Source organism: Protopterus annectens, chromosome 16.part0 (genome assembly GCF_019279795.1).
Source record: "Protopterus annectens isolate FY-2018-M chromosome 16.part0, PAN1.0, whole genome shotgun sequence".
Taxonomy (NCBI): Eukaryota; Metazoa; Chordata; order Ceratodontiformes; family Protopteridae; genus Protopterus; species Protopterus annectens.
Genome location: NC_056750.1, coordinates 696556860 through 696575609, shown reverse-complemented (window position 1 = coordinate 696575609; position 18750 = coordinate 696556860). Strand labels below are relative to the sequence as shown.

Genomic DNA, 18750 nt, shown 5'->3' with positions numbered 1-18750 from the left:
ATAGCTAGTTCTTCTGTTTGTGGAATGTTTGTTTAATTTCACCTATATCGTGGAGAGAACAGGTTTACACTGAATTTGAATGGGAACATCCCACACATAATGAACTGGATTGCACTCAACTTGATTTTGGGCCCTCCTTAAATGAGCACTGAAATGTTCTCTTTCTCTGTCTCTCTTCACTCTTCTGAGGAACAAGTGATATCTAATATTTACTCTGTGCCAAAACATTTAGATGAAAGAGACAGTAATCAGCTTATCCTAAAACACCACTGCCCTGTGTCTCTTGTGAAATGTTGCATCCCATTTCATTGAGATGTAAAAGATTGCAAATGAATCATCTAAACTACAAATAAGTGATACTTTACAAAGTCAGATACAAAATATCATAAAATATTGCTTAGAATTATCTGTTTTGTATAGTACTTCAGACATTACACAAACTTTAGTTCTAAAGGGGAAATGTTTTAAAAATGAGAACCCCCCCCCTCTGAATTATGTAAACTTTGATTATACAATACCGCACTTTTGATAAAGCAGTGTTGTCATACTGATATGATGAAATGGCAATACAAAGCACAAGAAAACACTTATGATATTTTAAAGTATGACTAAAAATTAATTGATAAAGAAGGGTTGTCCTCTGCACCAGCTGACTGTATAATTTGGTATTTTTTCTTTGCCCTGTATTTTATATCTGCATTGTTTTCTCTGCCGTAGTGCTTATTTTTAACTTTTCTATTTTGCTTTAGGTAATAATTTTCTTAAATTCTGGTAATTATGTTTTTATTCAAAAGCAAGCTGCATCTCTTAAAAAGACATACTACTGTGGCAGTTAGTATAGAGGATTAAAAGCTGTGGGCTGCTTCCTTTAATCTAGAGTTCCATTCTCTCAGTCTCCGTTTGCCTACTAAATAATTTTGAATAACACACTTAACCAGGCAAAGTTCCTGGGGTGATCCTAAAAATGGCTATATGGATCAGTATTATACCCTCATTAAAAATACATAAGTAAATAAACTGTTATTGTTATTATAACAATGTTTATCTTAACTTCATTTTATAGAATATAAATTTTGTCTTTAAAAGCAATGTCATTAATATTTTTGAGGTGGTAAACTTAACTATATGCCATTGCCCTATGTAGTTTAGTTTGAAGAAATGGTTCTATAAAGTAAAGTTAACTCTTTCAAGCAAAATATAAAAGGTTATACAAATTCGGCTATTTGTTCTCCTGTTCTAGTTGTTGCAGCAACTCTTCGATTGTTCCATTTTCTTTTCCATATTTAACAAGTTTGTTTTTGGTGTATTTGAATTGCTGAAAATTATTCTTTACCTTGATAACACTTTCACCTATAGGTGTTGTTTGTCCTTTGGATACATCTGGTCTCTCCTAACCCTCTCAGCAATCACTCCATATGGGGTTTCTGCCCATATTTAGACATTGTATCCTGCTTACTATTGGCTACATAATTGTATCCTGCTTACTATTGCCTACATAAGTCCTGTCTCACTTACTTCTCTACCATTTTCCTACATCCTTCATAGCAATTATTTTCATATTTTTGAGAAACTGTTTGGTTCCAACCAAATAAATCTCTTAACTGCCATCTAATCCTCTTTGTAAACATACATGTCCCCAATACCTCTAATTTATCAGTTGTTACTCTTCATCCAACCCCTCAGACTTCTAAATGCAGGATTGTATATAATTTTACTAAATACAGCTTTCCACAGCTAATAACCTATTTTTATTTATTCTTATTGGGATGAGTTTGCCCTTTATTGATCTTTAACTGCTAAACTCTCAACCTCTACCTTCTCTTGTTTTTGTTCTCTTCCAAAAATGTCTCTACGTTTTTACCTTACTGTGTTATATTTCAGTCTTTCATGTGACAAGAAGCTAAATCCTAACTCTCATCTTACCCCTTTTAACATTTAAAAAGATGTCTGTAAGAGATTTCTTGGTATATCCCTGTGAACCTTGATGGTATCAAGACCAATACTGTCCAGAGGGATGCTCGACTAAGTTCACATAATCACATGTAATACCATTGACTCAGACCCAAGTAGAATAATATAAATCATCCCCTCTTGTGGCAAACCTGTAGGCTGTCCTATACTGAGAAGTCTAGTCACAAGGTTTGCGTGTGTGTGTGTGTGTGTGTGTGTGTCCTGGGGGTGCATTGCAGTTATCGAAGAAAAAAAAAACTCTTTATAGATCTCTGTTTTCAGCATCCACTTCCACTGGCTCATCAAGTCTAAGCTAGATTGTAGTTTAGTAGTAGCTGGGTGGCCACAGCAATCTCTGCTTAGCCTCTTTTATATTCTCCCACCTTTTCCTTAAATACCAGCCTCTTTTTTTGCAAAGAAGTTAAAATGTCAGCTTCACAAGCCTAATTTTTATCCCTTTTGGATACATGAGACTTAAATATTAACAAGTCTCTCGTGCTCTTTCAGACTTTGACGTCACTCATTTAATGTATACCTTCATTCATTCTAACACTCTTTGCAGCAGTCACTAGACTGAATTTTGTGCAACTCTTCTTACCTCTGATGCTGTACTGCACCCATCTTAATTCTTTTAGTGACCACTGTGCTTGTCACATTGTACTATTAGAGCAGTTAATCCTCCAGCTGTCATTCTTTGTAGTTGCCCTATTACACACTCCAAGGAACCTTCATTTCATAATGGTTTGATCAGCCATCTTGTTTGTAATGTCACCAATGTAAACATTGCTCTTTAAAGTATTACTTTAAACTCTCTTCTATCAGCTACAGTCATATTAGCTTGCTTGGCTGTCTGAGCTGCCCTTAACTCACATTGGTACTCAAACTGAAAATAAAGTACTGGAACTAATACTGGCAGCTATGGAAAACTATGAAATGTCCAGAGCTACTAGTTAAATTTAGTACACTATGAAATGACAGCGAAGTAAGTATTACAGTAGCAAATGTACAAAAAGCAGTGAGACGATACGAAAGGATGTATCTGTTCCACACATTAATCTTGAATATTGTAAATTCTTATAGTAAACAATTTAACATTTTAATGTGTGTGTGTGTGTGTGTGTGTGTGTATATATATATATATATATATATATATATATATATATATATATATATATATTTTTTTGTATACTGTATTATATAATGTTATATTGGATATATATAAAGAGTTGTATTTATTAGGTATTTCATATTGGTTAACATTTAGTATCAGTAGTTGGTATTGTATAGGCATGAGATTTAGGGCTGCTTTGACATTTCCTGATACTTTGTATCTTACTATTTAACTGTCACATTATTTTCAATTTTATCTGATGAAGTTCAGTAATAATGAATGAAAGCACTTATTTTTATTGTTTAAATGTGGAACAGATTAATTTTTTATTGTGTTTTGGTAATAAATTAAGTTTGTAACAGATACATCCTTTGGTACTGGCTTGCTGCCTTTTGTACATTTGTGGAGTAGTGTTGGTGGGATACGTTTTGTTCATATTACAGCAACAACACTTGTTGTTGTCTTTCGGCTTTTCCCGGTTAGGGTTCGCCACAGTGGAACTCCGGTCCGCTAATGATTGGTAGTAGATTTTGACGAATGCCGAAGTGCCAGCTCGACGTTCAACCTTCAACGAAGGCACCCCCATTTACGCATGTCTTTCAAATGCCCACCCAACTGCAGGGAGGACATACAGACTCCACACAGAAGGCACTCACCACACTCCAGCCGAGAATCGAACGGGAGAACCTGTTACTGTGAGGTAACAATGCTACCGCTGCACCACCGCAGATTGGTACAGCAGAAACACTAATTTCTATTAATGGCTTGGTGAGGAAAGATCTTTTCTCCTTGTAGCTTCTGTAATCATTGGTTGTAAGTTGGATGAAAATGTACAGAAGCTCAGTAAATTTTAAGATGTTTAAATGGTTAACTGATTGATCTTTATGACAAAAGCTGGGAAAAATCAGTCTGTTTGATCTAAAGTTCTTGATTTGCTGAGATAGTTGAGTGAAGAAGGATGCTACCCTTCCTGAAGAAAATTGTGGAGGACTTGATTTGCATGATTCAGCAAAGTTTCCATGGGAGTATATCTTGTCTAAGATTTGCAAGGTGAATACACTTCCAGCTAACTTTATTAACCAAGTGAGTAAGAGAAGTGCTGAGGTTGTTGAATTGAGAACAACACATTAAAGCAATGAAGTGGCAATTTAGAAGCAAATATGGTGTTAGAAGAAAGATAAATTGTCCAAGAAAAAAAAAAAAAGATTCATATTACAACATTACACAAGTTACACAGACATGCTTCTGGAGCGTTTCTCCTTGAGTCTCTGCTGAAAATGGCTTTGTTCCAAGTCGGACTCTCCAGTAAACAAATCTTAAGTAAAATAAATAAATATTAAAAATACTCATATTATCGGGGTGTCAGAGAAAGAAGAGGGAGATGACTACTGGGAGCTCATGAAGGAAAGGTTGTCAAGGTGGAGCTGGTCCACACAGCCACCATATTAAAAATGAAAAAGTTTATCATACATTTTGGTATAGCTGGGGATGTCATCAAGGAAGCCTTTCCATACTGTAGTCTGCATTTTGGTCATACAGCTTGACCAAATTTTGTATTTGCTGTTGGGCATGGTAAACGGTGTATTACAGGATTGTAAGCACTATTTTTTAAAATGATTATTTGTCACACAACAGATGGAAAAACATGCAGTTTCTCAAGCTAGTGCATGAGTATTGGTTGTAGAAATTAAACTTTGGACTGATTTATCTATCTGTTTTTTATTTGTCCCTGCAGTGGTTAAAGCCTTTTAGGCACTTGCAGCATGCAAGGTATTCTTTACTGGAACTTGAGTCACAGGAACTAGTGGCATTCACTGGAAATTATATGGAAGAAGCCAGTAATAATACTGCCCAAAAGAAGACTTGAAGCAATGGAGGAAAATAGTTTTACATGAGTTAAACAACATAGATAGCCTGAAGGTCGGGGTAACTTCCTATCTTTAATTACAGAATACTGCTGAGGGAAAAAGTACCCTTTGCAGTTGGAAAACAAGCTTTGAGCAGTTAAAATTTAAGTCTGCATGGATCCAGTGCTCACATTTTCACAGGCTTGAGTTTCCAAGAGTGCCTATAATGGAGTTGCTCGCAAATATCTGTTCAACAGAAACTTTATACCGAGTGATTAAAGATGCCTATATCCACACTATGAGGGTGTCATTCCGTTCCATTTTGGACAAGGTGTTGCATTAAGGCTGATTTGTCTAAATATAACAGCAGATGAAATATTAGTACTTTATTTAGATTAAACTATAAATTAAGAAGTTTTGCAAAGGATTACAACTGTTTCAACTCTGTTTAAATACTGGTTTGAAGCTCTGTTGTTTGCATGTTTTCCAAGAACTGTAGGAAGGAAATCGTGGGGGAGGGAGGAAGGACAGAGGTATTGAAGAAAAGAAGTGCAGTTTCTTATCTTGTTTGAATCATGGCTTATTCAAATATAAGAGCTTCAGTATTTATTGTGTTGTTTAATATTGTTTAATATTGCAGACTTCATGGATAATTTGTACATAAATGTTTTTTATTTTGTGATGGTAACAATAATTATGGGAATTTATACTAACTATGATTAAAATACTTCAGTTATATCACTGTTACTTATGTTTACTTTGTCTGTTGAGTAAAGTATATTATATTTGGTTTCCTTATTTTATATTCTTTGCAAGTCTGCTGGTGAAAAAAGTAGTTGGTAATCAGCGAGATGCAATGTAATACCTGGCTTTTTTTTCTCACTATTACTGATGCACAGCATAACAAGCATGAGGATATCTATAGTCCTAGGTACCAAAAACAGTATTTGGAAAGGCAGATTAAGTAGGGGTTGGAATTATTCAAGTTAACAGTTCAAATAAATTGTGTGTAATTTAGTTTGCTTATTGTTTTTGTCATAAACAGGATTTGCTTATGCAAGTTTTTGATTTATATTTTAGCTTTGATTATTCATACCAGTATTTCACAGTTATTTACACAAGTTTGAGGATTACTGTCACAATTTAGTGTTCTGTTTAGTGGCATTTGGATAGTTTTGGGAAGAATGCTAAAAGGGATGATCTTAGCATTTAAAGTTGATTGAATGTGAATATATGAGTTGTAAAAGGACTGACCAAAGCAGTCAGGAGGAATAGGCATACGTTAGTTTTGAAAGTAGATGAACAAAAGTGTAAAGTATTAATGAGATACATTTGGTGGAGGGGTACACTTTCTTACTTCTTGCTAGCAAGGAGGGGAAGAGAAATTTTGCTAATATCTAATATTTGTTCCTTTATGGATGAGGATAGTTTCACTGATGGAAATGGTTGTTATGCAAGAGTGAAGTGCTGTGTAGAGGAAATTAAATGTAATTTTACCAGGTAAGGAGATAAGAGAATTTGAATTTAAGGAGGTGCTATTATTATGTCTAAGAGATTGGAATGTAGCAACTAGCCCCAAAGCTGACTGCCTTAATGAGAAGGTAACACTCTCTAGAAAAGTATCCAACACAAGTACATGGCTAGAGCATAGGAACATAGAAACAGTACTATACACAATACCCATGAGGATCATAAAACACAGAACCATATAGACCTTTAACAAGACACATTTAAAACTTTGTCTGTGCCACCATTTTTAGACACTTAATGTTGCCAACATCCCAAAGATGATAGTTGAATCTGACCCAAATATTTATGAAAGAAACAAAGCAAAACTTGTCAAATATAATATAGTTGAAGTCCAGTAGACAATCCTAGTCATTGTCACAGAGGTAACTACTACTTATTTTATTTACTATTTGTTGAGTGGGTGGGTGGGATAGTCCCTCAACCTTCTTCAGTCATGACCTGGGTACAAAAGCACTATGCTAAGAAACTGCAGGAATTTGTGAAACTATCTAGAATTTGTAGCATGGCTGACATACAGTACACAGACAAGGCTGCATCAAAGAGAACAAGGTCTGTAACAGAGGAAGGGATTTAATACTGTTCTTCAGGTCTTGGAATCCTGTCCACTGTTTTTAAATGTGCTCATTTCAGACAAATTGAAGGGAGTGAAGAACCAAATCTTCACGCTTCTAACAATAGTGGTATATACTTAGCAGTACAGGATAGAAATGAAGAGTGTAAGGAAAGACTGACATCTTGGATATAAAGATGGTACCCAAGATTCACTACAGCTGCATACAAAATGCTGCTTTTTTACCACAACAGAATGCTTGGAGGAAGGAAACAGATGGTGATAGAGTGGAAAAAGAATCTGGAGTCTATATACATCTCTGATGGACAGAGGCAGTCAATAAATCATCCCCTATAAATCAAATTTGTTGGTCACATTTGGGTTGCACAGCTAGGCTTTTAGTATACACCTATAGATCTTTAACACATGTAAACTGGATCAACTAGAAGAGAATGAGAGTGACGTGGTATCAGTGGTCAGACTACAGCAATGTATCTTCAGTAGGACAGACTTATAGATTCATTGGTATATACTAGGTAACAGCCAGCAGAGCCTTTATAAACCGTGCTGCACAACCCAAATGACGGTCTCCCTATGTATCATGGGCATTTATTAGAAGAGGGTGTGTTAGCAAGTTTCTAAAGGTTATGTGGGGCAGGGCCATGTTAGTTTGGGCAAGTTACTGTCTTTGTCTGTCAGAGACATGGGGGCCAAACATGGGGTGAATTTTTAACTTCCCATCCAGTGGTCAAGTTTACACTTAAACAGAGCTAGGAATGGACTCTGCTTCATGTGGATGGTGCACAGAGTTCATCACTAACCGTATTTAAATGTGACTTTGACCAAATAATGAAGTAATGCTTCTCTTCTACTAGTTTCTTGTCAGACTATATCTTGACTACTGTATGCATTTCTGGAAGACATAAAAAGAGAAGGATACTGGCTACTGGAAATAGTCAAGGATAAATCAAGACAAACGCATGTGGGAGTAGCAAAAGGGTGTGATCTTAGACTAGAATTGCATCGGTACAGAACATCATATGCAGTGATGTCAAGGGCTATTTCAGAACAGGAGACATGGGGAGGAGGAGCAGGGGTGAGCACAAGCAGCAAAATTGTAATGACCACCTACTCACTGGATCTGCAAAAGTATTTTTTCATAGAAAGAGCTATAGACCCAGAGGTTACAATGCAAAAATGGGTGGTAAAGAGAGCCTACATGCAGACATTCAATAGAGAATGAGAAAGAAAGACAAATGGTGAGGGGAAAAGAAAGCATGGAGGGGAAGTTGACTGGGAAATGCGTTTTAATGGTAGACTTTCCAGGATTTCAGTTTCCTTTTGCAATCCAGCAAATGTAATGCAATGTAAAAATCTTCTCTCTTCTAGATCTGATGATTAATACTTGCTTTATTTCAGAAACTCTTCCAGTTTCTCTTGGCTTTTTGTATCCTTTGTGTCTGCTTGCATGTATACACAGACAATATGCTATTCAGTACAGGAAGAGTTCTTAACTATCCCATATCTGTTTGCCACACGTTTAACTAAACATCCCCATTTCCAGTAATTTAGATTGTAGTACTGTAGTGCAGACTTTGGAATTGTCTACTTCTAGTGATAAGATTGAATTCTATAGCACAATATTCCAGTCTGATGCAGCTGATATAAAGGAACATGTCTCATCTTTCAAACTGTAAGTAAAAAAAACAGTGATTACGGCAAGCATTTACATTCACAAATATACAGATGGTCCATGCAATTTTTGGTTTTCCTGTCCCAGTTATATGTACTGGCAGAGCCCAAACTATGCTGTTAAGTCTCTGAGGCCAGGGCACTAGACGGCACCCTTTTGTTTTCTGTAAAATGAAATGTCCCATTATCAGTATCATCTGTCTGTAATGCTTAAGAGTCAATAGTTACAGTATATGTATTCTACTACTATAAAATGTTGGCAGGTGCTTATTCTTTTACTGTAACTCAATACACTGACTTATAGAAAATGTCTTACTTATGGGTTTAGTTTATTAAGACTGCCATCCTTAATTCTATCACCAGCATTTGTGATATCATGGGTCTCATATTATTTTATTTATTTATTTTATTTTACATTTGTTGACCGGGCTAGTCTAGCTGGATATATGTCCATTTTCAGTAGAGGCCCGGGGAGAAAAGCTCCTGTAAACAGAGGTATACAATACAATATTAAGTGGAGAGGTAGTAAGTACAGGAAATAAACATTATAATCAGAGCAAAATGTGGATTATCTGCTCCACAACCAGTTTTCTCAATACAAGGCAATAGTAGCAACTGAAGCTACTATTGCCATCAATGAAATTAAAATATGTTCTGATTCTTTTATTTAATTATTCAATTCTAGTTTCATTCTTCTCATTACGTAAATAAAACTACTCAACAGAACCTTTCCAGTGCCATGATCTTCACTGACAATTCTTGATTCACTTTCCTTCAGTTTTTGCAAAGCATTTGTAAGCAATGAACCATATAGTGTCAACTCCAAAATGTGCTCATTCCTTTCACCACAAAGAAATAAGTGACCACTCATTTGTCTCAGATTTAGTCAGCCCTTCACATGCAAACCCACAGCTTACCACCTGCATTAAAGTGAAACATTCATTATTTAAAGTATGCTTACAAACTGTGATGATCATTGCAGGGAATTTCAACTGACTTCCCATATCATTGCATTTCAGTGTGTGTATTTATTAAGAAATGTTTGCATTAACATTATAAGAAATATGACATATTTCCCTGCTTACATTAATAATGTCTTACCCAACCCTTCAGGTGCATACATTTATAGAATTCTAAAGGCTGCCATTTCAGATAACAATTCACTTTAGTAACCAGAAGCTCAAAAACGTTGCAACAGACTGGGAATCCAGACATATTACAAGTTGTCTGAGAGATTTTTGAGGTAGAAAGGAAAATGTTGTGTTTCATTACTCATGAGTAGAAATCTAAACTGATGCTGCACAATTACTTAAAAGAAATCAGCAATCAAATAAACAGAGGTTTGACCCTGACCTCCAGCAAATGCCTTTTTGAAGTTTGCATGTTCTCCCTGTGAATGTGTGGGTTCCTCCCACCTTCAAAAAGACATTCTGAATGTTTCTGTCTCAAACTCACCAATGAATGGTGCTGTGGGCAGCAGCATAAACTCTACATGGTGCCTTGTAGGGGAAGGGTTGTATAGATGAACCACTTTGGGCATCTACTGTGGTGCACAATATTCTTAAGAGAGGAGAACATGCATCACAAACTACATGCTGTGGGAGGGCTAGCCACTTGACGGTGTAAAATATGGCTCTAGGTTAACTAATGTCATGTTGACTAATGTTACCAAATGGGGATGGCTATTTGACTGTGATAAGTGGGTTGAGGACCTGGCCTACTCTGACTTACACCAGGGAAGGAAATATATGAAAAGCCCACACCTTGAGCAAAAGCTGGATGTAAAACCAATTAACCTGCCAAACATTAACTAAGAATTGCTACACTCAATCTAGGTTCACTGACAGTCTGGAGATGGGGAAGGTTGGAAGTGGAAGATATGATTATATGGAGGAAGCTTGGGATCCAGAATTTACTACTCAGGAGGAGGACATGCTATAAATGGTGTAGGAATTGTGGTGAGAAAAAGGTTTCAGAAGGCATTGAGGGATATCATCAGAATTATTGACTTGTGGCAATATGACTCCAGTGTAATGATATTGCAGTATTCATAATCTCAGCCTACACCCCACAGCAGGGTTGTGATAGTGAGGAAAAGAGTGTATTCACACAGCAGTTGTAGGACGTACTAGATAAAGCTGGACAACATGAATTGGTGTTGACAATGAGTGACCTGAATACACATATCGGCAGATATAGAACTGAGAACTGCCTGGGTCCAAATGGGTAGGGCAACAGGAATAAAGAAGGAGAGGCCATTTTAGACTTCTGTCTGGCAAATGGCTTGATAGTAGCCAATACATGGTTCAGAAAGAGAGACAGTCACAAGATCACATACAAGAGTGGCCAACATGCAACTCAGGTGGACTTCTTCCCATTAAGGAAGGGCACTGGCATAGAATTAGTGATTGCAAAGTCATTCCCAGCGAAACAGTTGGCCCACAGCATCAGCCACTGGTTGCTACAATCAGCTCAATTGATCATCACAATCAGAAGGTTCTAATGTCAACAAAGACCAAGCTGAAGAACTGGAAGTTTGCTGCAGAGAAAGTACTACAGTTCAATGAATTACTCAGGGCACTAGCACCCTTCACCTAACATAAGTAACTCTGCTAAGCCAACCAATCATAGTACTGTACCCACTTAGGACTGTTCTACTGCTCATCCCATCTCTCCAGGAGTTAGGGAAAACTACCCCAGCAATGTTGTGCTTTCCATAAGCAACTAAAACCAGGAGAAGACATATTGTAAATCAATTTGTTATCCTTCTCAACTAAAACCAGGCAAAGACATATAGTAAATCAATTTGTTATCCTTCTCAACTATAGCGAGCATCATCTGCTCTCTTGGAGCCTTATTCTAAGTCTCTCTGCTTTTACTCTGATAGTAAATCTATCACAGGAATCCTAAACTTAGGAATATCTTCTAAAATTTAATATTATATTGTAGAGAATGAATGTATCCTATCTGTTAGTTAATATGTATGTCAAAGTCTCTTCAATGGGAATTGTATGTCAAAAGTCTGTCCTTAAAACTATGTTTTGTAAAAAAGTGTTCTCTTGGAGCTTTTCTCCCCAGGCCTCCACTGAAAATGGACTTGTAATCCAGTTGGACTCTCCCGGTCAACAAATGTAAAATAAAATACATAAATAAAGAAGAGGAGGATTAAATAGATGGAGATCAAAAAGAATGGCAACACCTCAAAACAGCATGTGTGAGGACTACACAACAGATATGTGACCAAGCCAGGTATGGAAATAAGGCATATAAGGAAGCTGAAATGCAGAAGTCCAGGAAGTCATCAAAAGAAAGATGGACCAAAATAGGAAAAAATACTGGCTGGCTAACAAAGAAGTTAAGAAAGGAGTAGTAATAGCAAAGAACAGGGCATTGGAGGCACAGTAAGTGGCACAAAGAAACTCTATCAGGTTGAAAGACAAAGACAGAAAGATAAAAAAGACAGTTAGACACCCTTCATATCAAATGCCAACAACAACCTCTCATCAGTCCACAGGACATCAAAGGCAGATGGAAGGAGTATTTCCAGCAGCTTCTGAATGAAGAAGACCCCACAGAAGCTGTACTGCCCCAGATACAGCCTACAATGAGAGAAGAAGAGGAGCTCACCCTAGGAGAAGTAAGAACAGCACTAAGGAAGATGAAGTCAGGGAAAGCATCAGGCTCAGATAAGGTCACAGCAGATATGATAAAGGTGCTGGGTGAGATGGGGAGAAATGAAACTTACTGAAGGGTACTCATATAGCAGTGTATAGAGAATGGCATACCCCATATGAGTGGAAAATAAGCATGCTAATGCCAGTGTACAAGAACAAAGGCAACATCCACAATTGTGGGCAGTACAGAGGTATCAAACTCGGTCCCATTGTATGAAAGTTCTGGAGAGGGTGATTGATAAATGGATATGCAGAGTAGTATAAAGTAAGATGGGAGATGAGCAGTTCAGATTCAGATCAAGATGCATGCATGCATGATCCAATGTTTGAAGTGAAACAGATAGTTGAAAAGAAGTTAGAGATGAGTCCAACTAGGCATTCATGCACTTGGAGAAAGCATATGGCAAGGTCCCAAGAAAGCTGATTTGGGCATTACAGCGGAGATTTGCAGTACCAGAAACATTGGTAAAATTAGTGCAGGCTATGTACAAGGACCCAATGACTCAAGTACAGACAGTGTGAGATAGCAGTGGGAGTGGTTTTACATCAGGGTGGAGCTCTGAGCCTACTGCTGTTCATACTGGTGATGGACTACATTAGCAAACAGGTCAGAGGGGACAGATCAACAAAGTTGTCATGCAGACAATGTGGTATTACAGGAAGACATGGATTGCAAAACTGAAGGCACACAGGATGAAATTAAGCACAGATAAGACTGTGGTAATGGCAGCAAATTCAGGAAATCAGAAGAAGCTGAGAAATGAGACAGAAGGGAAGATAGTGGAACAGGTTAATAGCTTCAAGTATCCCTGAAGGGTGGTTGACAAGAAGGGAAGTCTGAATGAAGAGGTTAGAGCTAGAATCAGAGGGTCTGCCGCCAAATGACATAGAGTGTCAGGTATAGTGTATGACAGAAGAATGCCAAAGAAGCTGAAAAGTAAAGTGTACAAAACAGTTTTGGGACCAGTACTACTGTATGGTACAGAAACCTGGGCAGTAAAGGCAGAGCAGATGAGAAAGCTAGATGTGATGGAAATTAAGTGCCTGAGAAGGGTGGTAGGATGCACACTGTAGGACAGATGAAGAAATGAGGAGATAAGATCAGAAGTCAAAGTGGTCCGATTGCAGAAAAAGATCAAAAACAGATTACAGTGGTTTGGGCACATGTGTAGAAAAGCAGAAGAAAATCTGGTGAAGATGATTTGGGACAGACAGGAAAAAGGTAAGAGGAAATGAGGGCATCCAGCAAAGAAGTGGATGGATTGTGTGAGAGATCTGCGACAGTTAGGCATGAATGTTGAAGAAAGCATGAATGTGGCATTGAACTGAGAGAGATGGTGACAGTTAACTTGACACCCTAACCCCATGTAGGAAAAAAATGGGGAAAGGGTGTTAATAATGATTATCCAGATTTTTGACTAATTTGCTAAAGGGGATACAGAGGGTTTACATATTCCAAAGGAGAATACAGAATGTCATTTAGATGTCAGTGTAACTAGGCTAAATTTCTGAGTTGTTTTACTTGCTACGGGATTTTTGATAGTATGACTTTTAGTAGATAATATACCTACAATTTGTTGTTTGCTTCAACCTCCTAAGTCTGTGTGGAATTAGTGCCAGGCTTCATTGTAAAATAAATAAATAGAGGCTTGCCTGTTTTTATACAGAGTATACTGATTTTGTGAAATATAATTTTCACTTGTAAAAATGTAAAAACTGAAACTGGTGCTGTGTAACTGTATGCCAGAAAAGCTGCATGAGATTGCAATAATTGAAGCCTTATTTTCTGAGAACAGAAAGTAATAATATAGACTGTCAAACTGCAACAGAAAACAGATGTATATAGCATGACTTAAATATTTTTAAATAATGACTTCACTGTATCAGCCATGGTATGTTATTCATAAGTAACAGCAGGTTTTTCAAAACTTAAATAATTTTAATATAACATTCTCATTTGTTACAAAAAGAAAGTTTTATAGTGGTTGCTTCCAGTTAATTTGTAATGTTTATTTAGAAGTATTTATCAGACTCCAACAATTCATTATAATTAATTCCATTAAAGTATTTCCATAAATCTTGACATCCACACAACACTATATTATAGATACTTTTTTCCACATGTATGACAATGTTTCCTCATTTTGTTCATCATATATATTTCTGCAATATTACATCACACCATCTGTAGTATAAAAGTCTGACTCAATAAGAAAATGCTATAAGACAAACTGCGGTGATCCAGACAGAATGAAACATTGAATGCAGAGACCTCAGTTAATGAGAGCTTGTGCTGTCCCCATAATTGGCAGCCAAGTGATTCAGAGACCACAGCTGTCATAAGTTAGACTGGGTCTGCTAATATACCTCTAAACTCCTATAGCAAAATATGCAATGTTAGGGAACACTAGAAAACAGAAACATTCTTAGTCAGAAAAAAGTTAAGAGAACAATGTTTTTGCATAAAGATATATGCTGAAGGGTGTCTACTAGTACCGACATATTCATAAATAAATATTACCTAAGTTAATGAAATGTGATAAAAACCACAGTTCTGCAACACAATAAATGCATGGGATGCACTAGCCACCAGGAATTTAAATGAACAGGGAAAAAGCTTCAAACCCTGCACCCCCCTGCACAAAGAACAGTTCTTTAAATGGTGAGTAGCTTGATAACAATCCAGAGCTTTAGTCACCTATACTAAGTGAAGATGGCTTACATTGTTTTGGTCTGGCATTATTGTCTGACTGTAACACACCATAAGCTTCTGAGGAACAGAGGACTTGTTCAGTCAGGAGTTATTTAGTGAAGAGATTTTGACAAAAAGTTTGCTTTGGGAAAATGTTTTTTTGGTGAAAAAAAAAGTGTTTGTTTATTTTTGTTAAGGACTTGAGTTGTCTAGCCTAGATTCTATTTAAAGATTGTGCAGATGAGTGTAGAGTCATCTGTAGATTGTACAAGAGTGGTATGTTTGGAGGAAGTATGTAGATTATTTATAAATTAAAAACACAGGGGGTCCAAGTAAGGAACCCTGTGGAACTCCTACAGTTATGGGTAGAAATGATGAGTATTCTTACTGCCGTTTGACTGCTTGGGAGTCTATTAGGTAGCTGTTAAACCAAGAGATGGAGGAGGGGGAAAGGCCTAAGGGGGAAGAGTTATATAGATGGTGTCAAATGCTTTGGACAATTCTAGGAAAAGGAAGATAGTAGGTTTCTGGTATTTCTGTTTTCTTTTTTCGTGGGTCAGCAGCAAGTAAGGTAGTAGAGTAGCTCTGGGTTGTAGAAAACCATTTTGTGTGGGAGAAGAAGACTGTTTACCATTAGGTATTGCAGTAATTGGGAATGGATGCACTTTTCTAATATTTTAGACAACAGTGACAGAATTAGAAAAGACTTTATTACTGAAAACACTATGCACTGCCAAATGTAAATTAATTCTGAATTCTTTATGACGAGACCTGCAGATACAAATAGATAAAAATGTACAGAGAATTGCATGTGTATGATAGGGAACAGTCTGTTGTATTTATTCAGAGCCCCGTCTCGCGCAGAGTACATGTAATTTCAGAATGATATTGTGTCATGCTTTGAAAATGAAATGTCAGTCAGACTATGGGAAGTAAAGGCCAGTTTTAATATTTTCATTCAGGAGCTGTATGTCTCACATAAGAAGCTGGTAATTGCCTTGTTCTCTTTATTAATTTAGTAATCTTATCTACTCTCTGTTATGTTTTCTCTTCCCTTCAGTTGTAAACCTTCCTTCCGCCCTGACTCCTCTTCCTGCACACCTGTGTAGCATCTTGTGGTTGTCTGGCATGTCTCTGTCAGTCTCTTCTTCTTTCATCTATAAAATCCTGAAACTGGTGCTGTGTAACTGTATGCCAGAAAAGCTGCATGAGATTGCAGTAATTGAAGCCTTATTTTCTGAGAACAGAAAGTAATAAGCAATCCTCTTCACTATGGTGAGTGTACATGTGTATATAGACTGTCAAACTGCAACAGAAAACAGCTGTATATAGCATGACTTAAATATTTTTAAATAATGACTTCACTGTATCAGCCATGGCATGTTATTCATAAGTAACAGCAGGTTTTTCAAAACTTAAATAATTTAAAGTTATTACTACAACAAATTATATGTAATATAACATTCTCATTTGTTACAAAAAGAAAGTTGTAGCATACGACTAGCTTTTATAGTGGTTGCTTCCAGTTAAGGGGTGAATGTCATATGCTCAGACATCAGGTGGAAGTTGCAGTGAACACTAGGCTTTTGTAATGTTTATTTTTAACCATTCTGGTGTAGCTTTTAGAAGTATTTATCAGACTCCAACAATTCATTATAATTAATTCCATTAAAGTACTTACAATGTAGTCTGTAATTTTATCAGACACTGGTAAACGTTTTCCATAAATCTTGACAGGTAATGTTTTCCCCTCCACACAACACTATATTATAGATACTCCTTACATAACACTTAAAACCATTAGCCTTTTTTTTCCACATGTATGACAATGTTTCCTCATTTTGTTCATCATATATATTTCTGCAATATTACATCACACCATCTGTAGTATAAGTTGCATTTAAATTGACTATGAAAATCAGATGTTGCAAAAAAGTGTGTAACATATGAAAACAGTGCAAGTGAACTGATCCTAATGGACACTTTTCAGCCACACTTTCGGAGCATAGTAACCAGAAATCAGAACCATTGTAGTAAAAACAAAATTCGATAATATGAATATATTTAAAATACATTATCGTCTAGATACAAAAAGTCTGACTCAATAAGAAAATGCTATAGGGGAGGATTCAGAAAAGGCTGCTGCCAGTGGCAAGTCTTAACAGGTGTCGCTACCACTGGCAATAGCCCTTTATGAGTGAGAGACAAACTGCGGTGATCCGAGACAGTCTGTAGGATTACTGCAGTGGGCCATCTCATTGGTTGAACTATGTGCTAATGAAACATTGAATGCGAGAGACCTCAGTTAATGAGCTCTGTGCTGTCCCCATAATTGCCTGCGGTAGGACATTTGTGCAGCCAAGTGATTCAGAGACTCACAGCTGTCATAAGTTAGACTGTTTAATTAACTTGGCAAAATGAATTCACCCATTACTTTCAATGGGTGAGATAATGTTAGAGGAAGGTGCTGGGGAGTTTAGCAGGTAGCTGTGATGGTGTGTGTATTTGTGGCTGTGTGTTGGTGGGTCTGCTAATATACCTCTAAACTCCTATAGCAAATAATGCAATGTTAGGGGGAACACTAGAAAACAGAAACATTCTTAGTCAGAAAAAAGTTAAGAGAACAATGTTTTTTGCATAAAGATATATGCTGAAGGGTGTTCACTAGTATCCGACATATTCTATAAATATTACCCTAAAGTTAATGAAAAATGTGATAAAACCACAGTTTTGCAACACAATAGATGCATGGGATGCACTAGCCACCAGGAATTTAAATGAACAGGGAAAAAGCTTCAAACCCTGCACCCCTTGCACAAAGAACAGTTCATTAGCAGAGCTTTAGTTCTCTGTGCTGTCATTAGACATTAGGGATATTTTAAATGGTGCCTTACTGTAAAACAGGGAAAAGGTTTGAATGCTAAACCTTTGGCTTGAAAAGTAGCTTGATAACAATCCAGAGCTTTAGTCGCCTATACTAAGTTAAGATGGCTTACATTGTTTTGTACTTTTGAGCTATGGGAAGTATGAAACTCTTAAGGTCTGGCATTATTGTCTGACTGTAACACACCATAAGCTTCGAGGAACAGAGCAGGGGCAAAATTTGCAGTGGTGTCAGGGACTTGTTCAGTCAGGGAGTTATTTAGTGAAGAGATTTTGACAAAAAGTTTTGCTTTGGGAAAATGTTTTTCTGGTGAAAAGTAGTTGTTTGTTTATTTTTTTGTTAAGTAGGACTTGAGTTGTCTAGCCTAGATTCTATTTAAAGATTGTGCAGATGAGTGTAGAGTCATCTGTATATTGTACAAGAGTGGTATGTTTGGAGGTATGTAGATTATTTATAAATATGTTAAACAGGAGGGGTCCAAGTAAGGAACCCTGTGGAACTCCTACAGTTATGGGTAGAAATGATGAGTATTCTTACTGCCGTTTGACTGCTTGGGAGTCCATTAGGTAGCCGTTAAACCAGGAGATGGAGGAGGGGGAAAGGCCTAAGGGGGAAGAGTTATATAGATGGTGTCAAATGCTTTGGACAATTCTAGGAAAAGGAAGATAGTAGGTTTCTGGTATTTCTGTTTTCTTTTTTTTAGTGGTATCAGCAAAGTAAGGTAGTAGCAGTGCTCTGAATGGGATGAAAACCATTTTGTGTGGGAGAGAGAAGACTGTTTACCATTAGGTATTGCAGTAATTGGGAATGGATGCATTTT

General features: G+C 36.9%; 1 protein-coding gene across 1 annotated transcript in view; it reads left to right on the top strand.

Moving 5' to 3' along the window:
* Positions 1-18750, top strand: part of CARMIL3 (capping protein regulator and myosin 1 linker 3) — a 3552770-nt gene that overhangs the window by 3224309 nt on the left and 309711 nt on the right. The gene's annotated exons all lie outside the window — the stretch shown is intronic.